This window comes from Pyxicephalus adspersus, chromosome 3 (genome assembly GCF_032062135.1).
Source record: "Pyxicephalus adspersus chromosome 3, UCB_Pads_2.0, whole genome shotgun sequence".
NCBI lineage: Eukaryota > Metazoa > Chordata > Amphibia > Anura > Pyxicephalidae > Pyxicephalus > Pyxicephalus adspersus.
Genome location: NC_092860.1, coordinates 95,538,193 through 95,554,894, shown reverse-complemented (window position 1 = coordinate 95,554,894; position 16,702 = coordinate 95,538,193). Strand labels below are relative to the sequence as shown.

At 41.9% G+C, this 16,702-nt stretch overlaps 1 protein-coding gene across 1 annotated transcript in view; it reads left to right on the top strand.

Moving 5' to 3' along the window:
- Positions 1-6,902: 6,902 nt before the first annotated feature.
- Positions 6,903-16,702, top strand: part of SEC24D (SEC24 homolog D, COPII coat complex component) — a gene marked incomplete in the record, with an annotated part of 72,131 nt that continues 62,331 nt past the window's right edge. Inside the window, 1 exon segment of the mRNA XM_072405769.1 lies at positions 6,903-7,062.

Below are 16,702 nucleotides of genomic sequence, written 5' to 3'. Positions count from 1 at the left end.
TGCCACGCACTCCTATCCAGTGAATAGACACCTCACTCCTGGGAAAACCCAACTGCCGTCCCTCAGGCCTGACATCAGCCCTCTTTGCACCCCACTAGACGTAGGAGTGCCCCACGATCCAGACCACGCACAGCTGAAGACCTATAAAACAAACAAATAAATCACCAAAATTACCCCCAAACCCCCCAATTCACCACACCCCACATACCCATACCCTTTACCAGCCCCATCTACACCCCCCAGAACCTCACAACAAATGTGGCCTAACATATAACCTGAACCTATTTGATTCCCACCGACCTATGCGTTTAATTACAGCCTCATTTAACCCCCACCGAGCTGCCTCTGTAGCAGCCCCGATCCGAAAGGAATGAGAAGAGAAAACTTCCCCATCCCTGCCCAACTCAAACAAGCATTTCTTAAAAACTGCCGTGAATTGAAATCTAGACAGGAAAGACCCATCCGCATGCATCAAAAAAGGGCCCCTTGTATTTCCCCTTACTGCCAACAAATCCTCCACCGCCCGAACCGGGCAAACCTCAGAACCACCCCCCAACTTGAAAACCCTCACCCCCAGGCCCTTATCACAGCCTGTCGTACTATAAAATCCTTAGTCAGATCTCGCCAACCCTGCCCCTTAAACCAAAACGCCATGCCCGCCAGCAATCTGTTAATGGCCGACACCGACACACCCCTAGAAAATTCCTGTACCAACCAATACAACAATACCTGTACAGCTTCACTTACCGTGCCTCCAAACTCCAGCCGATCACACATACCTGCCCATGCTGCCCAAACTGGCGAATACGCCCCCCATGTGCGCTCACTCACCGACCGCCGAATCAAACCATTCAAAATCCCAACGCAATGTCCCATAACCGGTCTGGGCACGGACAACCGCATTGCTCCGCCTCTGGCGCCAACACGCGAAACCTTTCCCACTGCAAACAAGACAAAGCGTCAGCAATAACATTATGCACTCCTGGAATATGACGCGCAAAAACAAAGATTTTATGCTGCATACAGCGAAGCACTAACTGCCTCATTAATCTAACTGCCGGCACAGAAGACACAGAAAACTTGTTAACCGCTTGAACTACCCCCATGTTGTCACAATAAAAACGAACCTTCTTGTTTGCCAAGTCTACTCCCCACAATTCCACTGCCAAAACGATCGGGAACAATTCCAAAACCACCAAGTCCTGCACCAAACCCTTCTCCACCCACGACTGAGGCCACACACCCACACTCCATTTGCCCCCAAAATATGCTCCAAACCCAGCAGCCCCCGCCGCATCCGTAAACAATTCCAAATCGACTGCCTCCACAGGCCCTTCCAACCATAACGCCTTGCCATTAAATGAATCCAAAAACGCCCGCCAAATAGCCAGATCCGCCCGCACCTCCTTGGACAATCGCACAAAATGTACGGCGCTTTGACCCCCGCTGTAGCCGCCGCCAAGCGCCTGCAAAAAATCCTACCCATCCGAATTACCCTGCAAGCAAAATTAAGCTTGCCCAACAAAGATTGCACCTCCTGCAAGCGCATTTTTCGCCTCCCGCAAGCCCTATGCACTCCCTCCTTCAAATCCTCCAACTTATCCCGCAGCAACCGGCTTTCCATGGCTACCGTGTCAAGTTCAATACCCAAGAAAGTCAGCACCGTACCCGGCCCCTCTGTCTTGTCTGCCGCCAAGGGCACTCCAAACCGCTCAGCCACATGCTGCAAAGTTGCCAACAAAACCCTGCACACCGCGCTCCCAGCCGGCCCAATCATCAGAAAATCATCCAAGTAGTGAATGATTGAACCCACCTCGGCCACTGACCGCACCACCCATTCCAAAAATGTACTAAACTTCTCAAATAAAGCACAAGAGATTGAACAACCCATCGGCAAACAACGATCCACATAATACTCACCCTCCCATTTGCAACCCAACAAACGCATGCAACCTGGATGAACTGGCAATAACCTGAAAGCCGCCTCAATGTCCGCCTTGGCTAACAACGCCCCCGACCCATACTTTCGAATCCACCCGATCGCCTCATCAATAGAAGTGTATCCCACCGCACAAACCTCAGGCAAGATTCCATCATTCACTGATGCTCCCGGCGGGAAGGATAAGTGATGAATCAGACGAAACTTACCCGGCTCCTTCTTGGGAACTAACCCCAATGGCGATACTATCAAACCATCCAGCGGCGGTTCGCGAAAGGGGCCCCCCATTCGCCCCAAACTTACCTCCTTTGCCAGCTTTTCCGCAACCACCTCCCCATGTCGCAACGCTGATGTCAAGTTGCGTGATTCCACCGGCACCACCCCCACCCCACTGGGTATCCCCCTGTCATGTCGCCCCTAGCATATCCCCTGCTACGGGCCTCTCTTTTCTATCAATATTTTTTTTATGTTTAGATTCACTTTAAATCTGTTAGGTAATGAAATAACCTAATATGTTACACAGAACCATTCACAGCTAGTACAGAAAGTACATCCAGAATTCTTAGATTGTACACTTGATTGGCAGAGTCTCCTGCTCCTCGTATGTTATAGTTTGTACTTCTATACAGGTTTGTCATCTGCAGCCCCATTTTTATTTACAGTGCTGGATGATATGTTGGGGCTTAATAAACAAAAGATAATAATTATAAGAAGACCTGTCTCCAGCATTGGTGTAGATACAAATTTATGGGACCCAATGCGAAGTTTGGAGCTACACCTACAGTCTTTTAGCTACAGATCTACGTGTTCCAGGGCTAGCTTTTGACAAGGTCCCTGTCATTTAGGACAAACTCCTTCACATCAGAACCCCCTTTACATAAGACTCCTCAGATTACATTACTGTATTTTATTTATTGTTTTAAGTGTCCCCCACGCCTTATTAGTGTTCCTAATTTTACATCAGAATTCACCTTTACATCAGAGAACCCCCTCACATTCAAAACCCATTTTTACATCAGAGTCTCACCTTTACATCAGAATCCTGCATTCACGTCAGTGGCCTGCCAGACCTCTGTTACTCCGACACCGAGCAGCTCAACAACTGACAGATCACATCCTCTAATGCAGAGCCAGGAAGAGGAAGCTAATGGTCGAAAATATCCCTTTTGCAGCTCTGTGTACAACACTGAGGGGCAAGACAGTTACCATGACAAGAACTCCTACAGGGCTTTTGGAGAAAGGGGGTCGGTCTTAAAAGTGACCACTGTGCTACTGGTCCCAAATGTTTTGAGAACCAGTACTTTTTTACATTCCAGTCTAAATTAAAAATTCCCCAAAGTGTCTCTAACCATTCAAATGTCACTGAGTACCAACTAAGTTTTAAACATTCACCCTGCTGAACATATGACACTTACCCCAACGCCTTGATTTTCCCCCAACCATGTGACTCTTACACCTAACATATGTTATATTTAAACCTCTACCCAACCTTGAAACAAAAAGTTTATTAAGCAGCACAGTGCACACATAGCACACGTGCCTGCACACCACCTCATCTAAGTAATAGAATGTATTAGGTGTCCCAAAAAGAGTTACTGGTTGATGTTTTTATTTAGGAGTATTCATGGAATTCTGGGCATCTGAATTCTGTATAGGTAAGATAAAGTGGTATGAAGGCTCATCTCTTGCCCAACTTTTGATCCCTTAACAACAACACGCTGACCTGTTCAACTGCTTGTTAACACAAATATCTATGCAGCCAATCACATGACAGCAGCTTTGTGTATTTAGGTTTGTAGCCACTGTCAGGACAACCTGCTGACGTTCAGACTGAGCATTAGAATGGAAAAGAAAGGTGAATTTAGTGACTTTAGTGGTTAATGGTACCAGGTGAGTTGGGCTTCAGAAAATGCTGATCTGCTGAAAATGTCAAGCACAACCATTTCTAGGGTTTATAGAAAATGGTTAAAATGAAAATTCCTGGTTGATACCGGAGATCAGTACTGGTTCCAGCTGAAAGAAAGACAACCAGTAGAAATAACCACTTGTTACAATTGAAGTATGTAGAAGAACCTCTCTGAATACACAAGACAATGAGGCTGATTCATCAAGCAAAATGGGAAGCTCGCTCGCACATTCTTATTCGCGATCCGAAATCGTACGCCCTAGCGCAATTCAGCAACTGAAAGAGCTCGCAGCCGGAGCCGCGCATCTCCAGCAGCTTTACACTGGCGAGCTTGCATTAAAAGTCACTGTTCCCCTAAAAAATCATTCTTTCTAATGGCACACACATAAGGCAAGCATCCGGCTTGGCAGTGAGATGCGACTGAACGAGCGCATATGACTCCAGCCCGCGGTAAACCGGCTCGATATAACGGCGCAAAAGTATGCGCGACCAGCGAGCGCGGATTTCATTGATAAATTAGGCCCATTGAACCTTGAAGCAGATAGGGTACAGCATCAGGAGACCACACCAAAAACAAAAGAAAAATGCTACTTTTGTTTTACTCACCAGCTGTACTCTGTCACTGCTGACAGTACAACAAATTACAAACCTGAGCACTTTTGTATTGTGTCTGTGCTTGTGCAGACACATCAATAGCAAAGGAAGTACAACTTGTAATATTGCTTTGTGACTTCACTGATTGAAATTTTAGCAGAAGTATTTATGAACTAAGCACACTAACAGCAGAATAGTAAAGTCAGAAAAGATAGGGGATTTTTCATTTCACAGCACTGCCTCTAATTGACATTCCTAGACATTTGCATGCAGACCACCCTAGGTAACACCCATACATGATGCTGAGACTATAATACGTACAATACAGAAAGAAAATAGCTCAAATAAGAGAGCCAAGATAACACAAATGGGAAGAAGTAGGCTGGATGATACTTGTAGTCCACCAGACAGTATATGAGGTGGACTCAAGATAACTGCGGAAGCATCTAATGCTTGCTGTGTGGAAGGCACAGGGAAATGGAACACATCGCTTTACAGGAAACAGCTATCTACACATGTATACTGTAAGGCTGGAGTTCAGCTTTAATAATGGGCTACAATAAAACAACGGTTTTTAGGATAAGGATACCTTTTTTTTCAATTTACAAAGTTGCTTTAAATGGCATCATGTGCAGATCAAGGGGCGCAAGTTTGATCTGAAGATAAAGAAGAAGTCTAAATACAAACTCTTAAAGCAATTGACATTGTCTACTACATACTCACCTCACCTGTGTCAAGGGGAGAGTTGGTGTTCAGGCGATCGGTGAGTCTTTTGTAGACAAGGTTCTCAAAGAGTTTAGAAACATGTGAGAAGGGAGATAGAATGATAGCTAGAAGGTAGGGAGGGTTTCTTCCAGGGGTGTAGTGAGGCAGGCACAGGTGCGAATGCCTTTTCTGTCGTGGGCATGCTTGACAACTCTTTTTTACAAAGAATTCTTTGGTGGTCTGCGGCTCTGGCCGGTCCCCCCCGCAGGGTCAGAGGAAGGACCTCGCTGGGTGGCGGCGCACCAGCCAGAGCCACGGACCATATCTCCCATATTAAATTGCAGGCTCAGGGAGGTGGGCGGGTTGTCTCCCTGACTCCACTCTGGAAGAAGTTTCTTTCCCTTTGAGTGACCTATAGGCAGGGGTAAAGTGGGTCAGGCACATCATGGAAAGTACCGTGCCCCGTCTTCTTTTTTTACGACTACACCTCTGGAATCTTCAGGATAGGGAGAATAATGGCATGTTAGAAAGCCACAGTAATAGGGCTTTGTTCAGTGATGATTTACAGGTGGAAGGGCTGGATATGGTTGGAGCAGAGACATCACGTCTGCATTTGACAATTTCTTCTGTAAAGTAGGTGGCTATGTCTTTGACAGAGAAGGTTGTTGTGGGGGGAGCAGCTATGGGGTTTAAGAAAGTCAATTGTTGAGAATAGGCTGTGTGGGTTAGAAGCTTGGGAGGAAATGACAGCCGAGAAATAATTTTACTTGGTGACAGTGAGTTCAGTGTTAAGGTGTTGTAGCTTGGCTTTGTAGTCCATGAAGTCAGCTCTGAGGCCAGATTTCCTCAGTTTGCACTCAGCTGTACGAACAGTCCTTTGTAAATGTTTGGTGTGATTGTTATGCCAGGGTCGGGGGTTTGCAGAATGGAGGTAGCAGAAGGTGGCAGGGGCAACTCCATCCAGAGCCAGAGAAAGAGCGTGATTGAACCGAGTGGCAGCTTTATCCAGAGATGTGATTTTAGGGAGGATGGGGGTTAGATACGTAAGGCAGTTTGAGAATAGGTTGTGGACAAGGTCTGGGATGCGGCAAGGGAGGGCAAGAGTTCGGTAGGTTGAAGGTGATAAGGTTGTGATTAGAAAGGGGTAATGGTAAGTTGTCAAGGATGGTGAGGTTACAGAGTTTAGAAAATACCAGGTCTAAAGTGTGTCCGGCTATGTGTGTGGGGTCATTGATGTTCTGTGTGAGTCCAAATGAGGAGGTAATGGAGAGCAGTTTGGCTGAGGAAGGATGGTTGGGATCATCCACTGCAACATTAAAGTCACCAAGGACTTACAGTACAGGACTTTTTGTAGGATGGCAATTGCACCCCATATATCTGTTAGCATAAGACCTCTTTGTACTCCAGCAATAGCACCCATTTTCTCAGTACAGGACCTCTTGTACCCCAGCCCTGGCACCCTCTCATTTTTGTGCTGTACCCCAGCAATAGCACCCCTTATCTCTGTCAGTACAGGACTTATTTTACCCCAGCTGTAGCACCCCTGCTATTCCTCTCAGGAACCCTTGTACCCCAGCTGTAGCACCCTTCTATTCCTCTCAGGACCTCCTATAGTCCAGTTTAGTCTAGGCTGAGATGGTGACGTGGAGCGCGCCCCTGTTAAAGCTGACAGGGAAGGAAAAGCAGCAGGGCGCGCTCCCGTTCAGGCAGTGAGAGCGGTGATGCGCGCTCCCGTGCTGTGGCTGTGGCTGTCTGACGTGGCAGAGCTCGCTCCCCTCCGCTTGTATCGCCGGCTCCGCTGTAAGTTCCATACAAGTATCACCGGTGGAGCGCTGGAAGGTCCCTGCCCGGACAGGTAACCCTCACACCGGCACACACTGACACATACCCAGGGATAACGGGGGACAGGATGCTACAGGTGAGGGCAGATGGAGTGTCAGCAGAGGCACTGACAGTGGTCATATGGTGACATGTGTCACCCATGTACATGGCATGTTGTGTGACATTTGTGCTCATGTATGTGTACAGGTGACCAGGGGTCATAGGTCAGCCATCAATCTATATACAATGGGGTGACATGACTTTTGTTTCAGGTCTGCAGGTACCATGTAATGACAGGACAGAATTATCTATAATTCAGGGGCTTCATGTGTCTGGATATTTATGTCTGTATGATAAATGGGACCCAGAGAGAAAACTTTTTACTTATTTTGGAATAGAATGATGTGTGTGTCCATGTGTGTGTGGTGGTTTAGGACCTCTGTCAGCTTTTATTGGTGTCTGCACCCCTGCAGCCATCGTCACTGAGAGTTGTCACCAGAAGAGGAACAGAAGGGAAGTCTGCCAATGGGGACACATACATGATCAGGTGACCACCGCTAAGCATGTCTATGTATAAAACAGGGAATCCGAAATTCACTGAAATATTCCTTGGTGGAGAATCTTCCAGGTCCATGTGCTGCAATTGTCGTAATTGATTCTCTAGCAGGGAATGTTTTCACTGCAGATTCGCTGATTAATAAATAGACCCCCAATGACCCCCACATTTTTTAGATCAGTCAGTATTATTATTATTATTAATATTATAAATAATATTGACTGACCTAAAATATCGCATTGGGGGTCTATTTATAAATCTGCAAATCAGTACAACAACATTAGTAAATTGTTTAAAAATCAAGCATACTTATAATTGATTTGGCAGGTGTTCCTATTTTATTGTCAGTTGTATGAGCAATGTATTGAAATGGTTACCTTTCTGTGTCATGATTGATGCTTCAATAATATATAATGGTAAAAATAATGACAATATTAAAATGAAAAACAAGAAATACTTGTAGTCAGTCACATAAATTGATTTAAACCAACTCTAATTTTAATCGTAATATTCCAAATATCAGGGAGAGGAAATCGGTTCCCCGACTTTGGGGAGATTTCCATTCACTTCCTGTGTTTCTCCAGGACAGGAAATAAAGATAAATCATCCCAAAAGGGCACAGATGGCAAAACAATTGAAATGAGGCATTTAACTGATTCTCAATTGATCCAAATGATACATTGGTTCCAACTTGAGAGCTACTTTATTATTTCTACAAATTTTTTTTATTTATGGATAGGTTTGCTGCCCAGCTTCACTGCTGAAAGTGTATCCTCCCTGCCCCACCATCTCTCTCTGCCCCCCCCCCCATCTGTCTCTTTATTATCTCTCTCTTTATATATCCATCATATCTCTCTTTCTCTCCCTCTCTCTCTCTATTCATCATCCCTCTTTCACTTTCTTTGTCTCTCTCTGATATAACATACAGCAAACCATCTGAATGTATATCACTGTAGACAGCTCAGCACAGATGGATTGCTATTGGTGGTTACTGTGAGCATTTTGCGATTAAAGAGGACCTGTCAGAAGTCTAGAAGCCAATGTACAGCTAGTTAGTGTGAATGCTTTGCCAAGTCTTTGTCATTATTGAACAGGTCCGGGTGACTGTGACTCACTTTACCTAGCATGACCTGGAGAGGTGACAACACTTAGAGTCACACTGCTGACTTTGTTATACAAGCTGTCATCCTGATCCAGAGACCCCCAGTGCTAGTGTATTGCATGCATTTACTAATATGTAGGAGAAGGGACCCTGATTCTCTATAGAATAATAATCGGCTCATCAGAACATAAAGAATATGTGGACCTCATGTATCAAACTATCAGAACTACCAATCAGATATCACCCCTTAGCAGGTGGTATGTATCATAACTAGTGTAAAGGTGAGTGATGGTGGGGGTCTGGAGTGACAGATTAATGTCAGTTTATGCAGCATGATCTGGACATCAGGAGGCTCCCTATAGCAAACCCAGGCTTTAGCCACTCATATTGAGGTAAATTGTCATTTGTACACCAGTCTTGCTCAGAATCAGAAAGTCTGATTTTTGGATCTGCAGGAAAAAGTTTTTTTTTCCCTTGTTTTGGGTAGAGGGGAAGGACTGTACTTTCCATTTGGTTTTTATTGATAACTTTGTACCCATTAGGCAATATTTCTCAGTTTTCTGTCTTTGTGATCACACAGGAGGAAAGGAGGGATTTCCCAAAGGAAGTAAAAACCTAGCTGCGGTTCCAGCCCTTTCTTTCTTTTTTAAATAAGTAAATTGCTTTGTGTGTCCCCATATGGGTCATGCTTCCTGTCTTCGTGATCACACCTGAAATTCCACAACATAAATAACAACAATAGAGGATCTAACTCTTTCCTTGCAGGGTTTATGGAATCAGAACCCCGTTGTGTCTTGTATGTTGGAGCAGCAGACTTGTGATGGGATTATGGTGATTTTTAATACAGTTTGTCAGTCACAAAGCATAACACCTGTGTGCAAAGCATCAGATGGATACAACATCTCTTTCTACATTCTTTCTTATGCTGGAACCCTCTTTGACACAACTTTTAAAGAATTAAAATGCAGGAGTCATAAATGTCAGCTTCTTAGCTTTTTTTAAGGAGATTTGTGTGGTCTGGGTAACGCCCAATCTGAACTTAATGCTTCCCCTCTCCTGAATACTCATTCTCCACTTGACTTCCCACCTTCACCTCTCACCAGTATGTTATGTGTACACATACAGTTTCTGATGTCTTATGGAGTAGATGGGTCATCTTCAGTCCTCTGCCAGTGGTGTGCAGTCCTGGATGATGTGGAGAGCAGTGTTGAAGTGAGGACACCTGCAGCAAGGCACGGTAAGTACCGTTTCTCAGGGACCATGATGTCCTCCGGGGATCCTAGGCAGGCTGGAGTGATGCTGGGTGTCATTCAACTCACAAGACTGAGGACATCTTGTGGTTAAGAAGGGGCACTGCAGGGGACTGTTCTAAACTGAAGGTGAATATTGCAGTCAAAACTAATGTTTTATGTTTCCAAAATCTTTAAATGATATGCTATCAAAAGTAATAAGGTAACAATCTGGTTCATCTCTTCTGATCCAGTTTGTTATTTTCAGCTTTGCATTTGTAAAATTTAAAGGGGATCAGAACTTGCTATCCTCACCTTTTCCTTTTCTATTATAGGGCTCTGCCATATTCCTCCTTCTCTACCTAGTTGCGATCTTAGGCCATCTTGATTGGCCAGGGTGGCATTACATACCTTCCGTGCAGGCACTCCGGAGTTCATTTAGTCCCAGCAGCCACAGGGTAAGCTAGGGTAGGCAAGGTATCCATGCACAGCTCAGGGATTTTCACAGATAAAAATGCTCACCGCAGAAGGGACATGACCTGTCTTTTTCTACAATAAAGTGGAACTTTAGACGCCACCATCATCTATCTCTTCTTCTGCCTTCAGACAATCTTTGGTCATCTCGATTGGCCAAGCTGGGATGACATTACTCCTGCACAGGCGCACAGGAGTTTATTCATCCATTGCACGCATGCTGGGTTCCCCTGGCAAGCAAAGCTTTTTTGGCATTTTCTGAGGCAACCTGAGTATCACAGTGTGACAAGCCTGTGTGATGGCTTCACTTTTGTTTCAGAAACATTTTTTTTTCTATCAAAACACAGCAAAGTATAGTAAAGGTATTAAAAGATAATAAACGATAATCCAGTACAGATACAGCTGTTTACAGGACAGGAAATCATTAACCCAAGAATGCAAGTGTATTCTGAAAGCAAATTTACAGGTAATTTTACACTTTTATTATACTTTTTTATAGCTAGGCCAGGTCACACTACAAAATTTGTTGCTGGAAACAAGAGAATTGTTGGGCAAGAGACCTTCCTATAGTGATACTTTCTTACTACCTGGACAATTGTTAGGTAAATCATGGTACTGCATTCCTGAACCTTCCACTGACAGTCTGACTGAAGTGGTCCCAGCAGCTAAAAGCCCATTCACACAATTGCAGGAGTGGACACATCAGTGTCTGTAATACTACAATACACATTAATACTTTAACACAGTACCAAGCATTTTAGTGCACTCTGTGGAGCCAAAATAATGCATTTACTGCCATTGAAACACATGGATCTGGAAGATTCTGCACCAGGGAATCGTTTAGTGAATGTCAGACTCACTGTTTGATAATTATAGATCCCATAGAGATAGTGTTAGCAGTTGCTGATTGTCTTCTAACAAAACTTTTGTTCTTTTGCCGTCATTCTGATCCTTTGGTTTTGTACATTGAAGTCACTTATGAAGAACATGTGCAAATGTAATTAAACAGGAAAGCCTTCCATTCAAGGATTCATCATTGAGCCTGATTTATAAGAGTTCTTCAAGACTGAAGAAAACAGATTATCATGGGAGAATCTGGGTGATGCAGCAAACCTTGAATGTGTTTTTAAAAAATCATTTGCTATTAGCAAATGTTTTCAATTCTAAACCAGATTCATTCAGGTTGGTTAGATCACCCAGGTTCTCCCCTGATAGTCTATCTTCTGCAGTCTTGGAGAGCTTTAAAAAATACAACCCTTTGTGTGCAACCTGGAAAATATTATTTAGAGTGGAACTAAACCCCAATAAAAACCAGGTGGGATCTTTATTGCAGAAGGGCAGATGATGTCTGTTCTGTAATAAAATAAAGAAAGAGTGTTATCAGGATGATTTGTATGGGACTATTTTTCTTATAGAGGGTTACATTAGTTATAATATTTGCCAAGCCCATAAATACTTCATATCAAAACAGAAGAAGGGAAAGATAGGCTTTTAAGGCATATGTGAAAAGTATCTTTGTATTTATTATATATGGAGTCCTCCTTGAGACTGGTTGTCGGCGTCCTGTCCTTTTCTTTACCACCAACCACCAACGATACAGTGTGTTCCTATTGCCTACACTCCAAGGGCACCTTACCTACCAGTGAAGGACTATCCCTCTATTCAACTGTGAATACCAGGATGTACACACATTATTTATAACATGTTACCTGATGATACTCTCTCATTAAAGTGTCTCAATACTCTAACTCTATACTCTCCCAATATTCCTGGGATTCATAAACAATTTTAAATCAAGCACCAGTACCAAATATTTCAAGGATCCAGGGGTACCCTAATGTGGATATTTCCTTGACACCCTAATACCTTGTATCTTTGTTTTTAAGCATCAAGAAATTATTATTATTTCTTTTTAATGCATCTACCATTCCAATCTCAATAATCCCCTAAAGAAGCCAATCTGGCAAAACGCGTCAGGACATGAGACAAGCTCAATACTTTGAGATATATATATATATATATATATATATATATATATGTATTTGTATTTGTTTTTTCAACATTTTTGCAATGTTGCATTTGTATATATAGACTAGGAGTAATATGTTGGAAATAGGACTACCTAGACTCCATATATAATAAATACAAAGATACTTTTCAAATATGCCTTAAAAGCCTTTCCTTCCCTTCTTCTTCTGTTTTGATCTGTAATAAAATAACTTTACCCATCTAATCACAGTTTTTAAATCTGCTCATCTGTCTCAGTTCCATCAAGGGCACTGCCATTTGCACCCGGTCCTTCTTGAAAATTCAGCCGTCTTGGTTGGCCAAGCTGGAACTATGTAACTTCCATGCACAAACTCAGATACCCGGTATATCCCTGGGTCATAGCTGTGTGCGCAGGATAGTGATTATTTATTGATTGATAGTCATTTATTTAATGATTTATTGTAGAAGGGAGATCACCTGTCCCATCTACAATATATTCCTGACTGATTGCAAGTTTATATTGCGGAGCTATAGTTCAGTTTTATTTTAAGGCATACAGAGAAGGTCAAATATTACAACAGAGTTCAGAGATATCATATAATAAACACAAATCAGATTTTACTACTGTATGAAAAAGTTGGAACTATTGTTCAAGTTAAAGTGCCCTGTCAGCACATTCTGTCTCCCATCTGTGTATCATCCTAGCTCTGCCATTTTCAACCAGGTTTACTTTTATTGGGGTTCCTTGAGCTGTGGCCATTTGATTTCTACATTTACAGTTCTGGGGCTGGAAGATCCATCAGGAATAGCATGATTCCATTAATGTCTGTAAGGGAGGCATTCTAATTACCAATGCAAGGTGCATCATGATACTGACCACCAGTGCAAGGTGCATCTTTTCCACTGATTCCAGATGAAATAATTTTAGCAGGGGTTCCACAAGATCTGAAATTTTTTGAAGGGTTCCACTGGGGTTTAAACAATTGTCAAAGGCTATTCTGGATGATGTCAGCCATGACCAAGTTCTTACCATAAATTGTGTCACCAAACATTAACAAGAGTGAGACTATTTAACCCATTGATTTATCTAAACGGGTTTGCTAATTTAGAAGATTTACTTTTTCTGCTTTGTGTTTGTCATTTTTTGTATTAAAAAAGAAAAAGAATCCTATTTTTAAAGAAATCTCTTTTTTTGAGGTTGCTACATACAGATCTGTTATATGTCGAATGACACTTGTTTTTTCGTCATTGATATACCTAATGACTATTAGTTCAGTTCTCCACAGTTTCTGATTGTGGTTGTATGATTTATTGGAGGTTGACCACTATTATTGCTGGACCATAATCATTGCCAGCATGCATTTGGGGGAGCAGACACAAGTTCGATAGGCAAAGCCATTGCAAATTATATAATTGTTCAATCTCCTAATTATCTACTTACATCCACAGATTTTTACTTGTTAGTAAATTTACAGAGAATGTACAATCAAATTGGAATACATCAGGCCAGTTTTAAGGAAAAGTGAAATGATTTGGGATCAGTTATTATTTTGCTTTTTTTAAATATATCTATGCCAAAATGTATGTTCTGGTTTTGGAGTTCTGCTGACCATAGTTACTGGGCCAGAACGTTAATGGGCAATCCACAGGTGTGGAAAAATCTCTTAGTGGGTGCACTTGTTCCAGTTGAAAACTCCCTAAGCTCTTTTCAGTCCCACAGTGAGCAACAGCGTTTTCCAACATGCTCAACCATAGATCCAACCTCTCCCACGCAAGTGAACTTATTGCACATAACTGCATATGGCTGCAGCAGATCATGGTCATTGTGTCTGTGCATTTGCAGTTTAGGATTTGTGCCACGCCTGCGCCCACTTGTAAATCTGGTTGCCCGCAGGACAGTTTGCCTCTCGTGGCCAATCAGCTGCAGTGTGCCATGTGTCCGGTAGCAAAAAAACATGTCCTCTTACTAATTTTAGGGGTTTATTTATAAAGCAGTGAATCTGATATATTCGGAAACATTCCCTGGTGGAGCATCTTCCAGATTCATATGTTTTATTGGCACCAATAATTCTTTGCCGGGAAATATTTTAGTAAATGTCAGATTCACTGGTTTATAAATGGACCTCTTAGTGTCTGTAGGACTTTTACAGTAATAACAAAAAAAGAACAAACACACCTTTCCACTCTGTATAAAACTGAAAAATTGGCTTCAAATACATGATATGATCTATATCCTGGGTGTGTAATTTTACTGCACAGAATATGAGGTCAAACAATCTTCTATGTACATAAAGATAACTGAAAGCTTCACTTCACTCCACTGCGTCATCTGACATGGTTGTATGATTTTTCCTTTCCTTTATTTGTAATCTATAATATCTAAGGCTACCTGTTCAAATAATGCCACTGAAGTCACTTAATCATTCCTCTTCAAACCATCATAAAAACAAGCTTTGATCCAAGTATTTATTACCCCAGGTATTTTTTTTATGTAATTGAATAGAATGCAGAAAGTTTTAGAGGTTCCGTTAACAAAGCTTTGTTTTTTTTTTGTTTTACCAGTTGCAGCTTTTTTTATATTGTTGCAAACATTCTTGATTTCCCAGCCTAAAGTTGTTACTACTTTCTGTAGATAATAAATGTGTATGCTACTAGATATTTGCAAAAAAAAAATGATTATCCATCCAGGTTTCCATATTTTAATCCTGCAGTGATACTGGGTGGAGGGGTGGGGGGTAGGAGGTGAATGCAAAGACATTCAGCTATTTCTGCAAGACTGCAAGACAACATGTTCTGGTTCTGTATAAGAGTTTGCACTACTTAGGTTAATGGAGCACATTGCTGGACTGCCATGTTCTTAGGCTGGGTCTACACAGACATTTGTAAAAACGCATGTAAACGTTCCTACCGCGTTTATATGTGTTTTTATGCACTTTTATTAGACAATCTTTAAAATGCTGGAAAACGTCAATGCTGTGCTTTTCTGTGTTTTAAGTGCTTATAAATGTGGTAAAACGCCCCATTAAACTCAATGAAAGCGTTTACCCGCGTTTTTCATTGTTTTTGGGTGTTTTCCAGTGTTAACCCAGTGTTTTAATTTTTTAAACGTTGCAAGCAACGTTATAGATAACGCTCATTACCGTGCCTCAAGGAAACGCCCTGGTGTAGATTAGTCCATTGGAATGCATGGGAATTTCAAGCGGGCTTTTAAAGCTTCAGGTTAAATGCTGGGGAAAACGCCCATGACTAAGACTAAGACTAAGCCTTAAGCTTGTAATAAAGAGTATGTCTAGCAATCCTGCAGAGATTAATTTTTTGCACTGCCTATACTTTAAGCTTGTTCTTTGTCCTGTGGATGCAACCGATAATTAAACCATCACCTTTTCTTCATTTGGTCACGTTGTTTTTTATTGCACTAATATACCAGTAAAAAAACAGCATGCAGCCAATGATTTATATCTATTTTTTGCTGCCTATTTCACAACCTGTAAACGGGATCCCCAGGTAACTTATGTTCTCTGCAGAAGGCTGTGTTTACCCTCGTGAGTGAAAGGAGCACTACGCTTTTTTTTTTAAAGAATAAAATGGATTTTTAATTAAAAGATGCAGATCTTTATTACCGGCACATCACTTTCTGGGGCATATTTATAAAGCAGTAAATGTGACATTCCCTGAAACATAGGGCCTGATTTATTAAAGTTCTCCAAGACTGGAGAGGATACATTTTCATCAGTGAAGCTGCGTGATCCAGCAAACCTGGAATGGACCTGTTCCAGTATTCAAAACATTTGCTAACACATAGCAAATGAGTTTGAAGAAATCCATTCCAGGTTTGCTGGATCACCCAGCTTCACTGATGAAAGTGTATCCTCTATAGACTTAGAGAGCTTTAATAAATCAGGCCCATTCTCTGTCGAATCTTCCAGGTCAATGTGTTTTCAATGGCAATGACAGGTCATCCGTCAGAAAATGTTTTGGTAGATGTCAAATCCACTGCTTTATAAATAGACTCTTTTGTAGTGCACTGATCAAGGACTAATTGAGGGTTTGATAATGATTACACCAGAAAGACAAAATACTCTGCAAAAAGTGGTTACACATGACAATTCTTACACATGGAATATTTCAACTGCATTTTCAACATTGATTAGCTGCATATGTTCTGGTTTATGGAAGCTTATGATAGTAAAAATAATATATAATATATATATATATATATATATATATATATATATATATATATATTACAAAGTTCCCTTAATATGGCCTGGTGGTCCTTACAGCACTCTACAATTTAAAAAAAAAATTTCATGAAAAACAGTGGATCACTTTTGGTACAGAAATCTAGACCTCAGTGTAACGCTCAGGTGGTTAAATGTTAAAATGA